At 39.6% G+C, this 15,858-nt stretch overlaps 1 protein-coding gene across 22 annotated transcripts in view; it reads left to right on the top strand.

The window, feature by feature from the left end:
- The window catches only part of DLG2 (discs large MAGUK scaffold protein 2), a 1,600,462-nt gene that overhangs the window by 1,170,401 nt on the left and 414,203 nt on the right, over positions 1-15,858 (top strand). The gene's annotated exons all lie outside the window — the stretch shown is intronic.

Below are 15,858 nucleotides of genomic sequence, written 5' to 3'. Positions count from 1 at the left end.
AGGTTCTTCATCCTCTTAGCTATTTCTTCGACGTTCTTGAAGGCGTTCCAAGCTGCTCTCTTCCTCCTGCGCAGCTCAGGTGCCAGGTCATTTGTCATGTTGACTTCTCGACCTAGGTACACATAGCTGTTGCATTCGGAGATGGTCGTTCCATTGAGAGCGAATGGGGCGTCAGGAACAAGGCTGTTTCTCATAAACATTGTCTTCGTAAGATTCAGCTGTAGTCCTACCTTTCCACACTCACGGTCAAAGTCGGCCAGCATTTGTGCCGCTTGGCTGATGTTTGGTGTTATTAAAACAATGTCATCAGCAAAGCGGAGGTGGTGTAGTTGCCGACCATCTATCTTCACTCCCATTCCTTCCCATTCCAGTCGTCGCATGATGTTCTCGAGGGTGGCACTGAAGAGTTTTGGCGAAATGGTATCACCCTGCCGCACCCCTCTCTTGACATCAACGATCACTTCTTTGTAGAATGGTGAGATCCTGGTAGTGAATCCGCAATACAGCTCACGGAGGATCCTGATGTATTGGGCTTGAATGCCCTGATTGGCTAGGGCTTCAATGACCGCTTCCGTCTCAACAGAATCAAAGGCCTTCTTTAAATCAATGAACGTTAAGCAGAGCGGCATCTTGAACTCCCGAGAAACCTCAATGAGTTTGGTTATCGTGTGGATATGGTCGATGGTGCTGAATCCTTTGCGGAACCCTGCTTGCTCACATGGTTGTCCTTCATCTAGTGTTCTGCCAATCCTATTCAGGATGACTCGAGTGAACAACTTGTAGATGACAGACAATAGGCAGATCGGGCGATAGTTGCCAATGTCATGGATGTCTCCCTTCTTGAACAGTAGTACGGTCCTGCTGGTTTTCCATTGAGATGGAACCTTGCATTCAGACAGGTAGCGAGTGAAGAGCCGAGCCAGTGTATTGATGAGTACTGACGGCAGGTTCTTCAGGTGTTCAGGTCTGACCTTGTCTGGGCCGGGTGCTGTTTGCTTCTTTACTGACAAAATGGCGTGTCGGATTTCGGAAGGGAGAACGTTGGGAACGACATACCCATCCTGTGGAATTTGGTATGTCGGCAAGTGGACATGGCTATCGAAGAGATTTGAGTAGAAGTCATGGATAATCTTCTCCATTGCCGTTCTGGAAGATGTGATGGATCCATCAGGACGTCGGAGGGCAGTCATCTTGGTCTTATAGTTGGCGAAGGACAGACGGGCGTTACGAATACTTTTCCCGGCTTCTGCCGCATCTACCAGTACTTCTGCTCTTCTCTCTTTGAGGTCTTCCTTGATCGCATCTCTGCACTGCTTTGCAAGCTCGGACGTTAGCTTGCGGTTGCCTGAGGCATGCGCCAAACCACGCTGGCGAATTAGCTCAAGAGTTTTCGAAGATAGGCGACTTTTTGTGGCTATCTGTCTCTTGGCGTTCCTCGCACATTCATGGAGGTGCTGAACCAGTCGATCGTATTCCTCGTCAATGTTGTCAACAATGGCATCTTCCCATGTTGCCGCAATAGTACCAAAGAGTTCCCAGTTGGTGGTCGTTCTGGGAGTTCTCTTTTTGAACTTTGCAGCCCTTTCTCCCCGCTCTGTGAAGTAGAATTTTGCACGAAGGAGACGGTGGTCCGATACCGTTCGAAATTTTGGGACAACAGCGACATCAGTCAGGCAAAACCGTCGATTGAATATGATGTGGTCTATTTCGTTGTGGTCTCGGTCTCCGGCCGAGACCCACGCACAACTGAAGACCCACAGAACAAGGGATCGAATTGTGCACAGGAGACCCACCCTACCCAGATAAATACCCCACTGGCAGACTTCCACTCTCGACACTACTTCCACTACCCAGCCGTCGCCACACTCCAGGACGCTTTCCGGACCCGCGCGGCAGCTCCGGCCGAGACCCACGCACAACTGAAGACCCACAGAACAAGCCGTCGCCACACTCCAGGACGCTTTCCGGACCCGCGCGGCAGCTCCGGCCGAGACCCACGCACAACTGAAGACCCACAGAACAAGGTAAGCGGAACTCTCTGAGACCTTGGACTCCAGGCTCGGCGGACCCAGGGACAGAGCTTCTCTGCTTGCTCCCACCACCACAGGTGACAAAGGGATTCTAATCAGGAGCCCCACCCTACCCTGCCCTGTCTGCTTCCACCAACCACTCAGGGATCGAATTGTGCACAGGAGACCCACCCTACCCAGATAAATACCCCACTGGCAGACTTCCACTCTCGACACTACTTCCACTACCCAGCCGTCGCCACACTCCAGGACGCTTTCCGGACACATCATGAAACACTAAATACCCGTCTTCTGGAATTGTCGTACCATATTTGATAGGGTTCAAATATGGTAACACCTACAAGGGTGATTAGAGGTCACCCCAAAAGCCTCTATACCTCTCGGAAAGACTGGCAAGCTACCGAGAGTATTCCGCCCGCACGGAAGAGCCTGGCAAGCTATCCGCTGTGTATTCGATATGCCAAAACCAGTAACTACAACTGGTCTCATTCACCTGACCCTGAAGGCTTCACCGACATGGCAGCACTGAGAAGGATGAGAAAGGAGAGGCCGACAAAATCTCAAGGCCGACGTAGGCTGCCACAACGAAGGAAGACAAAAATGATCGTCTGTACTTTCAATGCACGTACGCTAGCATCAGATGCATCCATCGAGGACCTGATGGTACAAGCGCGAATGATCAAGTACGACATCATTGGTTTGACCGAGACAAGAAGACACGAATCTCACCATGCCGTTTTTGACACTGGAGAAGAATTGTTCCTCGGAACATGCGATAAAAGAGGTGTTGGAGGCGTCGGTGTCCTTGTCAACACAAACTTGGCCAAGAGCATTGATTCATTCAAATGCCTAACAACCCGAATCGGACGTTTACATTTGAATAGATGTGGCTCACTGCCTGCAGTTTCTATCTTCGTTGTCTACGCACCAACATCTCATTATGATGAAAGAGAAATCGAGAAGTTCTACATGGAGCTAGAGAAGTTCTATAAAGAAGACCACACCTTCTACAAGATCATTGTGGGTGATTTTAATGCCAAGATAGGACCGAGAAGATCAGCTGAAGAACTTCACATCGGAACCCATGGCCTAGAATGGAACAAACAGGGTGAGAGACTGTCTGAGTTCATCATGTCGACCAAGACCATTCATGGTAACTCACAGTTCCAGAAGGCAGAATCTAAACGATGGACATGGGAGTCTCCCGGTGGACGATTCCACAACGAAATAGACCACATCATATTCAATCGACGGTTTTTTTTATTATTATAGTTATTATAATAAATTATAGTTTTTTAGTTTTATCTCTTCATCTCTACAATGAAAAAAATTAAATTTTCACTAAAGAGATTTTCTCTATCAAAATCACATGATAGCACTAGACATCTATTAGAATAGCCAAAATCAGGAACACTGACAACACCAAACACCAAATAATGCGAATGAACTCTCATTCGTTTTGCTGTTGAGAATGAAAATGATAATTTCAGTAGATAAATTGCTTCTATAAAACTAAATATACTCTTATTATATGACACATGATTTAGCATTTATGCTCCTTGGTAATTGCCCAAAGGAGTTGAGAACATCCCTCCACACAGGAGCCGGGGAGATAGTACAGTGGACAAGGCATTTGTTGTTAAAATGGACAAACTGAGTTTGATCCTCAGTAAAGCATATGGTCCCCAAACACCACCAGAAGTGCTCCCTGAGCACTACATATTCCTGGGGACTCAGGTTTTATTCAGAATTTAAAAAAGGTTGGAAGGAACAAAGATATACATTAGCAAATGAACAGATAAACTATGATGCATCCAGACAACAGAACATTAGTTAATGCTAAAACGAAATTACCAATCAATCTAAAAAACAGATATGGAGAAACTTTAAATGTATATTACTAAATGAAATAAATCTATATGCAATAACTGCATACTATATGACTCCAGATATATAAATTCTGGGAATACAAACAATTATTAAAACAATAGAAAGGTCAGTGGTTGTCAAATGGTCGTTCGCAATTAGGTAAAATTTAGGTCAGTGTAACTAGTCTGTATCATATGTAATGACATGTACAAGTGAGTATACATTTGCTTCCACTCACCAAATGTACAAAAACAAGAGTGATCCCTAAGTTAAACTATAGACTTTAGGCAATAAGATATAACTGTAATTTTAATTCTAGCACATGTAACACACAGGTTGGAAGTTCTGACCGTTGGGGTGGGTGAAACTTTTATGGAACTTTTCTGAACTTTCAATTTTCTGTGAAACAAGACTGATCTTAGGAATTGTATTAAACAAAGCAAAAGAAACTTGCTCTGATATTTACTAGTTTTGTGAAGTTAAACTCTGTATCTCGGGGTTGGAGTAGTTGTACAACGGGTTGGGCATGTGCCTAGCACCCAGCTGACCTGGGTTTGATCTCCCGCATCCCATATCATCCACTGAGCACTTCCAGGAGTAATTCTTAAGTGCAGAACCAGAAGTAACCCTTGAGTATCACTAAGTGTGAGCCAAAAAGCTAAAAATCAAAACAAACAAAAAATCCAACTCCTTGTCTAAGTTCAAACTAGCTTCACTGTTACTGTCCTCCCGTTGTTCATCAATTTGCTCGAGTGGGCCCAGTAACGTCTCCATTGGAGACTTTGTTGTTACTGCGTTTGGCATATCAAATACATCACGGGTAGCTTGCCAGGCTCTGTCGTGCGGGCGAGATACTCTCGGTAGCTTGCCGGGCTCTCTAAGAGGGGCAGAGGAATCAAACTCGGGTCGGCAAGGCAAACGCCCTACCGCTGTGCTATTGCTCCAGCCCAAGTTCAAACTAGCTTAGACACATTAATTTAAGGACCAATAAAACAGAACCATATACGGCATAGCTTTGTATCTATGAAAGGTTTCTGCTAATAGAAAACAAAATCCATAAAAAAACTCTAAAAATACAGTTAAATGGAATTATTTATTAGTATAATTATTTGCAGCATGTTTGAAACAATTTAATAGTATAGCATTTTTCCAGTCTTTCAACAGTTATCACTTATTATGAATAATATAAATATAATATATAATGAATATATTTTATCTGTCACTGTCACTGTCCTCCCATTGTTCATCGATTTGCTCAAGCAGGCCCAGTAATGTCTCCATTGTGAGACTTGTTACTGTGTTTGGCATATTGAATACATCCCGGGTAGCTTACCAGGATTTGCCATGCAGGCAAGATACTCTCGGTGGCTTGACAGGCTCTCCAAGAGGGGCAGAGGATATTTATATATAAATTTATATTTATATTTGAATGCATTATATAAAATATAGTCTATATATTATATATTTTAATGTAAAATGTTAAGAATTGAATTTATACAAAATATATTTTCTGATTAAATAAAATTATGCCAAATCAAAAAGCAGAAAAATATCATAAAATATTCTCAGTACCTAAAAATTTGGGCTGGAGCAGGTAGGGCGTTTGCCTTGCACGCAGCCAACATGGCCGACCCGAGTTCGATTCCTCCACCCCTCTTGGAGAGCCCGGCAAGCTACCGAGAATATCTCACCTGCACAGCAAAACCTGGCAAGCTACCCATGACGTATTTGATATGCCAAACACAGTAACAACAAGTCTCACAATGGAGACGTTACTGGGCCAGCTCGAACAAATCGCTGAACAACTGGAGGACAGTGCTACCTAAAAATTTAAAAGAACCCTTACATTTATGGTATTTTAAATTTCCAAAAATTACAAAATAATTTGAAATATATTGAACAAGATTCGCTTAATAAAATTTATAATATTAAATGATTATGAAATTTTAATAGGATATGGTCTTAAATCAATAGTTTAAGTTTTCCAGAATCTAGAGATAGAGTTGCAAAATAAGCCTTTTTATATTCTTTTTTTAATTTTTTTAAATTTTCTTATTAGTGAAACACCATGAGGTACAGTTATAGACTAATAAATTTTTGTGCTTGGGCCTTTTTAAACACAAAAACGAGAGCAGAATGGCCAGGGAGAAAGTACACAGATAGGGGCTTGCTATGCATGGTGCTTAACCAGGTTTGAGCCCCAGAACCCATACGATTCTTCAAGTCTCAATCGGGATGATCCCTGATCAAAGGGTAAGGAGTGAGCCCTCAACATGGTCAGGTGTGACTCAAAAATCTAAACTGTAGCACTGTAGCACTGTCCTCTTGTTTTTCATCGATCTGCTCGAGCGGGCACCAGTAACGTCTCCATTGTGAGACTTGTTTTTACTGTTGTTGGCATAATGAATACTCCACGGGGAGCTTGCCAGGCTCTGCCCTGCAGGCAAGATACTCTCCGTAGCTTGCCTGGCTCTCCAAGAGTGTTGTTACATGTAGGAGATCAAGTAAAATAGTGTTCAATCAAATTATTGACGTGGTTAAATTTAAGTCTACAATTTTACTATTTGTTCTCTGCCCCCTCTTCTTTCTGCTCCTCTTCCTTCTTTCTTTTAGGTGAATTAAATATAATTTTAGAGTTCCTTTCATCTATTGAATTTGCACTTAGGCAACTTTAAATTAGTTTTAGTGGCTGCTCTTGGAATTCTAATATACTTTCCAAACTTTCACAGCCTTCCTGGTGTTCATATTGAATGACTTCATGTAAAATGTCAAATATGCAGTTCTTTAGGACAATTTATTATGTTAAATTGTCATATGTATTGCATCCACCTACACTATAGATCTCATAGAAGAGTATTATAACTTTTACTTTAAGAATATTTTTATTTGAAAAATTAAATAAGAAAAAAATTTAAACAAGGGAAAACCAAATTAAAGCTTATCTGGTAACAAAAATCTAAACAGAAGCGTAAAATAATAGGGGAAATTTAAAAGCCAAAATCAACAAATTTTCAAACAATAAAAACATAAATTAACTGAAAACAAAAGATTATTTGAGAGGACAATAAATTCGACAAGGGGCTGGAGCAATAGCACAGCGGGTAGGGCATTTGCCTTGCACGCGGCTGACCCGGGTTTGATTCCCAGCATCCCATATGATCTCCCAAGCACCACCAGGAGTAATTCCTAAGTGTAGAGCCAGGAATAACCCCTGGGCATAGCCAGGTGTGACCCAAAAAGCAAAATAACTAAACAAATACATAATTAAATTTGACAGACCTCTAACAGAACTGAAAAAGGGAAAAAAAGTTGGATAGTAACAGAATCTGAAACTGATGATTTCACTATAGACATAGCAAATGCTAGAAGGGTCATAAAGGACTGCTTTGAACATAAACTCTTAAATTTGGATGAAATTAACCTATTTCTTGAAAAAAGAATTATCATTACTCAGAATAAAAGTGATAGCCTGAAAGTTCCTACAATGTTAAAGAGAAAAATAAGACCTACTTTAAAAGCATCAAATATAAATTAATATAAATATATTTTTGAATAATATATAAGATTAGGTAAAGGTAAAGGTAAAGGCCCTCCCGTTGATCATCGATTTGCTCAAGCGGGCCCAGTAACGTCTCCATTGGAGACTTTGTTGTTACTGTGTTTGGCATATCGAATACGTCATGGGGAGCTTGCCAGGCCCTGCCCTAGTATATTTTAAATAAATATTGTCTGAAACTGAAATTATCTAAATAACAAAATGTTTACAACTAAGAAAAGATTTAGTTTATTTGAAATAAACGAATCTCCATTCTTACTCTCCTCTCCCAAAATTTGACTTTTAGGTATCTTGCTACTTCTATGACCTCCTTGTTCTTCTTTCACAGAAGTCCCTTAAGTATTTTTTAGTGGTTCAGTTTAGAGACAATGAGTTCCTTTAACTATTGCTTAATAAGGAAATTTCTTAATTCTTTGTTTGTCAGTTATGAGCTAATGAGAGAGAGTATTTGTGACTGAAGGTATTTTCCATTCTGCATTTTGTTATGTCACTACTCCCTTCTGACCTGTAATTTCTGGAAATAGAGAAATCTGTCCGTCCTACAGGGGTTTCCTGATATATAACTCTTTACTTTTTTTTTCCTGCTGCTTTTAGAGGATTTCATCTTTATCTTAAATTCCTATTATTTTAATTGTAGTATTACTTTTCATGGTTTATCTTCATTATTTTTAAATATTTATGTTTGTTTTTACTACTTAACGACTCACTAATGTGATTTTCTCTTTCTTCTATTCTACTGTTGAGACCCTGTGCTCTAAATTTTAGTTAGTTGACTGTACTTCTTAACTCATTTATTTTTCTTTGTTTTCCCTAAAATTTTCTCTCATACTTTCTCTTTGTTGAAAGCCTTTTCTATTGATCTCTTCATTTCAGTGAGCATTTGAACTGTTATTCTAAAGTCTTCCTGAGATGTCTTGCTTATTTCTTTTTATATTAGGAGTTCTTTCAGGGATGTTGTTGTGATTTATCTGTGAGGGTGAATATTTCTATTTCCTCATTATGTCTGGATTTGTCTTCAGGGTTTGTTATTATTGAGAGAGATCCAATAAAGAGCTCACTATCACTGCTTTCAACAAGGTTGAGAGGTCATCAAGATGATGTCCATCATTGACTTTGACCCCTGCTTATACCTGTAAACATTTTTTGTCTAAAAAAACTAAGGAAGAAGCGAAACTGTGGAAAATAGAGCAGTGAAGGTGTCATTTAGAGTACTGTGCTCTAAGTAGTTGTTGCTATGCAACTAAATTGAGAGCCAATGTTCATAGAACGTCTGAATTTTTGATGTGATGAGTCATATAGTCAGAAGTCCATGTTTTATGCAAATGTTCCTAATTTTAAACTTGAGCAGCTAATGCAAAAATTTATAACACTGTGAATCAAATTAGACCTTGAGCTCAGTGATTTGTAATATTTGGAATACATCTTACTCTAGGTTCTGAGACTGAGTCAAAAATATGTTTTTCCATCTGTTTTTGCTACTTAATAAATTTATTAAAAACTTAAAAAGTAAGCATTCTCATGAATCTAAAACATTATCATAATAAATTTTAACCATCTTATTTTTTCATTATTTTCTTATAAAATTTCTCAAACATAAATTTGAAAAGATTTTCAGTAAACACCATACAATTGGGCTAGAGCGATAGCACAGTGGTAGGGCATTTGCCTTGCACACAGCCAACATGACCGACCCGAGTTCGATTCCTCCGCCCCTCTCGGCAGAGCGTGGCAAGCTGCCCGTGATGTATTCGATATGCCAAACACAGTAACATCAAAGTCTTCAATGGAGACATTACTGGGCCCGCTCGAGCAAATCTATGAACAACAGGAGAACAGTGATGATGACGACCTTACAATTGCTACCTATGTTGATTTTAACATTCTGTACATTTGTTCTATATCAATCCTTTTTAACAGTCATTCATCCATCTTATTTTTTGGATAAGTTTCAGAATAGTCATTGTAATTGTTATATGTTCTTCATTAGATTATTTTGAAGGAAAAAATGAAATGATAACTATAATGTTTCAAGCACAATATCAAGAACACAAAAAAATTAGAATAAAATGGTCACTCCCTTCCATCTATGTTTTCTGTGTGTAGATTAAATGATTTTGCTGACAAAGTCTTCTTTTTTTTAATTTTAATTTTTATTAGTGAATCACAGTGGGATATAGTTATAGACTTACAAACTTTCGTGCTTGCTTTTCAGTCATACAATGGTCGTGTATCCATCCCTCCACCAGTGCCCATTTTCCAGCACCAATGATGCCAGCATCCCTCCCACCACCCCTGCCCCATCCCCTCCACCTCACTGCACCCTGCCTCTGTGGCAGGGCATTCTATTTTGTTATCTCTCTCCCTTTGGGCTATATGTGGGGCTGGAGCAATAGCACAGAAGGTTGGATTCTGCCTTGCACAAGGCCAAACCAGGTTGGATCCTCAGAATTCCACATGGTCCCCAGGGAGTGGTGCAGATCCAGGAGTAACCCCTGAGCACAACAGGGGTGTGACCCCAAACCCCAAAACCAAAAAATAAATAAACTTAAAAAATAAACCTATTAAATATAAAGTAACAGAATGGGAGACTGACAAAATCTTTTTGATAAAGAATGATTCAGTTCTTCAAAATGAATCTAATCTTGGATATCTGGTTCCAGGAAAAAAATAATGAATCACTCTAATCCTGTTTCTTGTTTTGTAAAGAATAGGTTTAGACAAAAATAGCAAATAAGCACGGGAATACCCTTAAAGTTAGAAAGAAACAGGCAAACTGTCTCAAAGAGAAAAATACTAAGGCAGGACCCTGGACTTTATTTCTGCTCTCTATATATCCTGGGTGGGCTGGAGCGATAGCACAGCGGGTAGGGCGTTTGCCTTGCATGCGGCCAAACTGGGTTCGATTCCTCTGCCCCTCTTGGAGAGCCCAGCAAGCCACCGAGAGTATCCCACCCGCACGGCAGAGCCTGGCAAGCTCTCAGTGACATATTCAATATGCCAAAAACAGTAACAACAAGTCTCACAGTGGAGATGTTACTGCTGCCCACTTGAGCAGATCGATGAGCAAAGGGAGGACAATGTTACAGTGCTATATAACCTGGACAAGGGAGAAACCACATCTTGGAACCACTACTAAGCAAAGAAAAGATTTTTTAAAAAAATCATTTAATATGAGATTAATACCCAAAGCCAGTAGAAACCAGGGTCATAGTCCACAGTTGGAAGCCAGCTTCAGGTGCTTGGTTAGGATAGAGAAGGGACCTCTGTGACAAAGATAGTTGGAAATGATCACTCTGGGTAAGAACTGTGTGCTGGAAATAGGTGTAGGAGCAAACAGGATAACCTCTTAGTGTCTATTGCAAACAATAATTCCAACGAGAGAGAGTAAGAGAGAGAGAGAGATCAAAAGAGTGAGAGAGAGAGAGAAGGAGAGAAAATGGGGGGACTGGGAAGAGGGTATGAGGGAAACATTGATGGTGGGAAATGTGTAGCACTAGTGGTTGGAACATTGTATGACTGAAACCTGACCATGAACATCTTTGTAATCTATATCTTACTGTTTCAATTAAAACAAACTAACATGTGAGTAAATGCCTTCCCTTTATTGCTCTCCACTCCAAAAAAAAAAGACTGGGGAAAAAGTAGGTTAAAAAGAAGGGAACTTTTTAATAATACTAGCTCCACTCTAGCTAAACACCAATGGAAAAGTTATCTCTTTACTTTGAAGCGCCAATGAACTATGCAGAGAGCTCGATGTCTAACCACGGAGAGCCAGGTAAGGTCATTGTGCAATGACCTTTCATTTCCTCCTCTCCTGGGCTTGTGTCAGTGGACCAAATAAAAACTGAGCTTCTTAATCCATCAAACAGCAGAGAGAAAGAACACAATGGTAAGAGGGGTACAAATCGACACTCAACTTTTCAATGAGGAGCTGAACTTTCACCTTCACCAGACAATAGCAAGTGGGAATGAGTGTTGTTCGTTCCATTTCTTTCTTCCCTTTCTAGCTCTGGTGGACCTCAGCCCCAATCTGAATTTTCACCCTAATTTTGGTAATATAGTAGAAGAAATTAAAATGAAACAGAGGTAGTGTGGCAATCGATTCTGCCCTCAAGACTGGAGTTAGCAGTATCAGTTGGGAAGGTTAAATTCAAACCTCACCCAAAGACAAGAAGATTAAGAAAGGAAACTCAAAGTGCTGGCAGTCAGCACCCTTTTTACTCTCCTCCATTGGTATTATTTGACCCAAGTTGATCTGAGCTTGCCATCCCTACCAGGTAGCATTGAGGAAGAATGAATGAAATGCTAGTTGGTAGCCAGATTTTATCCTTCCTGGTACTGTTGGGGCCAAATATGAATTTGAGTGTTCGTCTTAATTTTATTTTTACACCACATGTAAGCAAAACTATTGTATAATAATAATAATAATAATAATAATAGGATGTGACCAACTATCTCACAACACTCCAAGTGTCTAGTATACAGTAAAAATGTCTCTCCTCTTACTGTAAAAGAAAAAATCTATATTTAAATGGACAAGGTGAAATCAATAGATACCAATACTGAAACGACAGGTGGCATTATCTAACAAGAGTTTTAAAGTATCTGGCATGCTTCAATGAACAATCACAAATATACTTAAAATAAAAGAAAAAGCCAGCAGTGTCAGAAAAGATAGAAGGGGAGCCAAATGAAATGTTCAAGCTCAGAGGTTACACAAACCAAAACTATAAACTCATTCACTTTCTCAGTAACAAAAATAATTTTACATAAGAATCAGTGGACATTAGTTAGAAAAACAGAATGCTTTTTCCAATAAAACTTAGTCTAGTGAAACCTTTATTTTAGTCACATGATATCCTAGGCAAATAGCTCATGTTTCAACCACCCAGACTAACCTATAGATCTATGAGGTAACTCGGTATTGTATCAAACTATTAATTTTGTGCCAATATGTAGTGATCACTTCACTTATCACTTAATCCCCGTTATTCATCGATTTACTCGAGCGGGTGCCAGTAACGTCTCCATTCATCTGGGTTGCGTGCTAGTGTAGCCCAATGGTATCTGTTCGTTCTAGGAACATCCAGAGCCTCAAACCGATCATTCAGGGTCTTGACGAAGAAGTCTGACCATCTTGTAGGTGGGCATCCACGTGATCTTTTGATGTCCCGTGGAATCCAGTCAGTAATGGCTCTAGTCCAGCGGTTGTCTGTAAACCTCATTACGTGTCCAGCCCATCTGATTTTTGATGTCTTGGCAAATGAGACAGCGTCCCTGATTCTTGAGCGTTGACGAAGATCAGAACTCCGGATTCTATCTCTCATTTGAGTGAATCGTGATATTCCAAGCATAGTTCTTTCGATTCCTCTTTGAGAGACCCGAACAGCGTTCTCATCCTGTTTTCGTAGGGTCCAGGTCTCTGAGGCATATGTTAATGCAGGAAGAACAGTGGAATCAAAGAGATGTGCTCCTAGCTGGTGGTTCTTTGTCCTTTTAGTTATTTCTTCAACGTTCTTGAAGGCATTCCAAGCCGCTCTCTTCCTCCTGCGCAACTCAGGTGCCAGGTCATTCATCATTCATTCATCATATGTAGTGATACACATTAATAAACAGTCCACTGATTTCCTTATGTTTTATTAGCATTATTTCACCTCATTCACTTAAGCTACTTTAGCATCTTACTCTTTCTTTGTTTTTTCTTTGTTTCTTTGTTTCTTTCTTTCTTTCTTTCTCTCTTTCTTTCTCTATCTCTTTCTTTCTCCCTTTATACTTATTTGGCTTTGGACCACATCTGGTGATTCTCAGAGGTTACTCCTGAATAACTCCTTGCAATGCTCAGGGCACCATATGGGATGCCTGGGATAAAACCCAGGTTGGCCTTACGCAAAACAAAAGCCTTACCCACTGTAATATCTCTCCAGCCCCTCTTAGCTCTTTCTTGGGAACACCAGGCACCCTCTACACTAGGGATTTCAGAGCATAATTGTTCCCGCCTGTTGGAAGTCTCCACCTATATCCATGTCTAACTGCCTTTTGAATCTTGTCTCAAAAGTTCTTTATAGGCCTATACTTACAAAAATCTATGCCTCCTATGTGCTCCACTTTTTTCTTTTTCTCTTTTTCTCTGAGCTATTATTATTTTTGCACCACAAACATATCGCTTTTGTTGCTCATCAGTAAGATTCTGCCCTCACTAAGCAGTACATCAGGGCTGATACTTGTTTTGCGTACACACTTTGTCAACAAATGAAACAATCTCTGGCTTAGTGTGTGCTCACAAAGATAACATTTTTTAAAATGTGAAATCTGGGGCTGGAGCAATAGCATAGGGGGTAGGGCATTTGCCTTGCATGCGGCTGACCCGGGTTCGATTCCCAACATCCCATATGGTCCCCTGAGCACCGCCAGGGGTAATTCCTAAGCACAGAGCCAGGAGTAACCCCTTCGCATCACTAGGTGTGACCCAAAAAGCAAAAAAAAATGTTAAATCTAAGTCAAGTTACTTCTGACTTAATGGATCACATTGTACCACATCCCTAATAGTTTACATTCCTTCTCATAATTAAATAAACATAATGTGTCACTTCATGCAGTGTATATATATGGTAGCAAATAGCAGATCTTAATATTATCATTAGTTAAAAATATATTGGATGATTCTTTGCTTTTCTTCAGTCACTAAAAGAAAATATAGAAGAGAAACTTTAAAGATGAGAACTGAGATACTTGAGAGGGGCCCTTAAAGTTGTATCACCTTGGTCAGATCTAGGCTTGCAGAATGCAGTTTTAAAAACACTGATAGAGAAAATTGAACAAGATGCTTAGTAACATCTCCGATACTTTCCTGACTTCTTCACACATACAATAAATGTATGGTTCAGTACTTAATCTTTCATAGTTTTGCTAGTGACTTCCAAACATTCATTTCCACCATTTCCTACGGACCCAAATTTCTATCATTAATCTCCAATTGCTTTCATTCTTCATGTGGATGCGCCCCTAGTCCCTGGAACGCAGCTTGTCAAAATCATATACAACATTCTGAACCTGGATCCCACGTTCCTCTTTTTGTCGGTGATTCCGATGTTTTTCCTCTCCATATACAGCAGTACCTGTGTGTCTCTCAGAAGAGCCGTGTCATCCAAATATTTCCTTTCCTATTGCCCCTTTCTTGTCACCCATTTATGTTGTCACTTCCTTAAAACCTGAATAATTTGGTCAGCATCCTTGCTTTTTTTCTTACAACCCATGATACCTGCACTTCCTTCTTCAGCATTCCTCTGGGTGATCATTTATTAACCTTCTTTAAATGATATAAATATGCTTTCTACCTCAAAATTGATATCTATTGAGTCCCCACTGGCTACATAGTAAAAGTTATTAAACAAACCACAACCCTGAATCTAGCATACAATATCTTTCATGATCTGACCTACTTAACATAGTTGTTTATCTGCCAGATTCTATATCTCTTTTTGCTTTTGTCTATTTTACTAAGTACTAGTTTGGTTTTCAATATAAGAACATATGATGAGAGAATGAAATGGGTGGATGTAATTTAAAAAATATAAACTTCCAGCTATAAAATAATTGATTACTGAGATATAATATCATCATGTTAACTACAGATAATAATCATGGTGTTGTAGATTTGGAATTTGCTAGGACAATAGATCTTAAAAATTCTCATAAAGCATTTTGAATGTGGTTCGGGGTAGAAAACCTGCCTTGTGTGTGTGATGCTCTGAGTCTGATTCCCAACATTGCCCAGAAAAGTTTTCATCTATTGACAAATATGTATTATTATGTATGCATAAATATTGACCAGACATATTTTTATCATTTAACAGTATATAAAATATAGAAACATTACATGACTTGAGAATACATTGCATTTCTTGATACTACTATGATACTGTATGTCAATTATATTTTAGTTGAAAGGGCAGAAACAGAATTTTTACCACATACCATATTTTATCAAGCCACTGTAATTTACAAAACTATTCGTGTTTGTTTCATGCTCACATTATTCCAACACCACACCCATGACCAAAGTGTCTGCTTCCCTCCACCAGTGTCCCACAGGTCTCTCCTATCTATCCCTCTTCTTCCCCCACCCCTGTAAACTTAGTTCTATGGAATAACTTTCTCCAATTCCATCACGATTGGCTATTATGTGCTCCCTTACTATGTACATAGCTCTGTATCCCACATGCAAAAGAGATCATTCTGTATCTCATCCTCTCCTTCTGATGGACTTCACTCAGGATGATAGATACCATCCAATTTTATATAAGGACAGATAGTTTTAAGGAGAAGTAGATGTAATAAAAGTTTAAGAAAAGTCTTCAAATTAAAGAAGAAATTTGCATAGTAACTGACAATTGTTGCAGTGTG

The sequence above is a fragment of the Sorex fumeus genome, unplaced genomic scaffold, assembly GCF_029834395.1.
Source record: "Sorex fumeus unplaced genomic scaffold, SorFum_2.1 ptg000030l, whole genome shotgun sequence".
Taxonomy (NCBI): domain Eukaryota; kingdom Metazoa; phylum Chordata; class Mammalia; order Eulipotyphla; family Soricidae; genus Sorex; species Sorex fumeus.
Note: the sequence above shows the minus strand (reverse complement) of the source record. Positions and strands in the feature narration are given on the sequence as shown.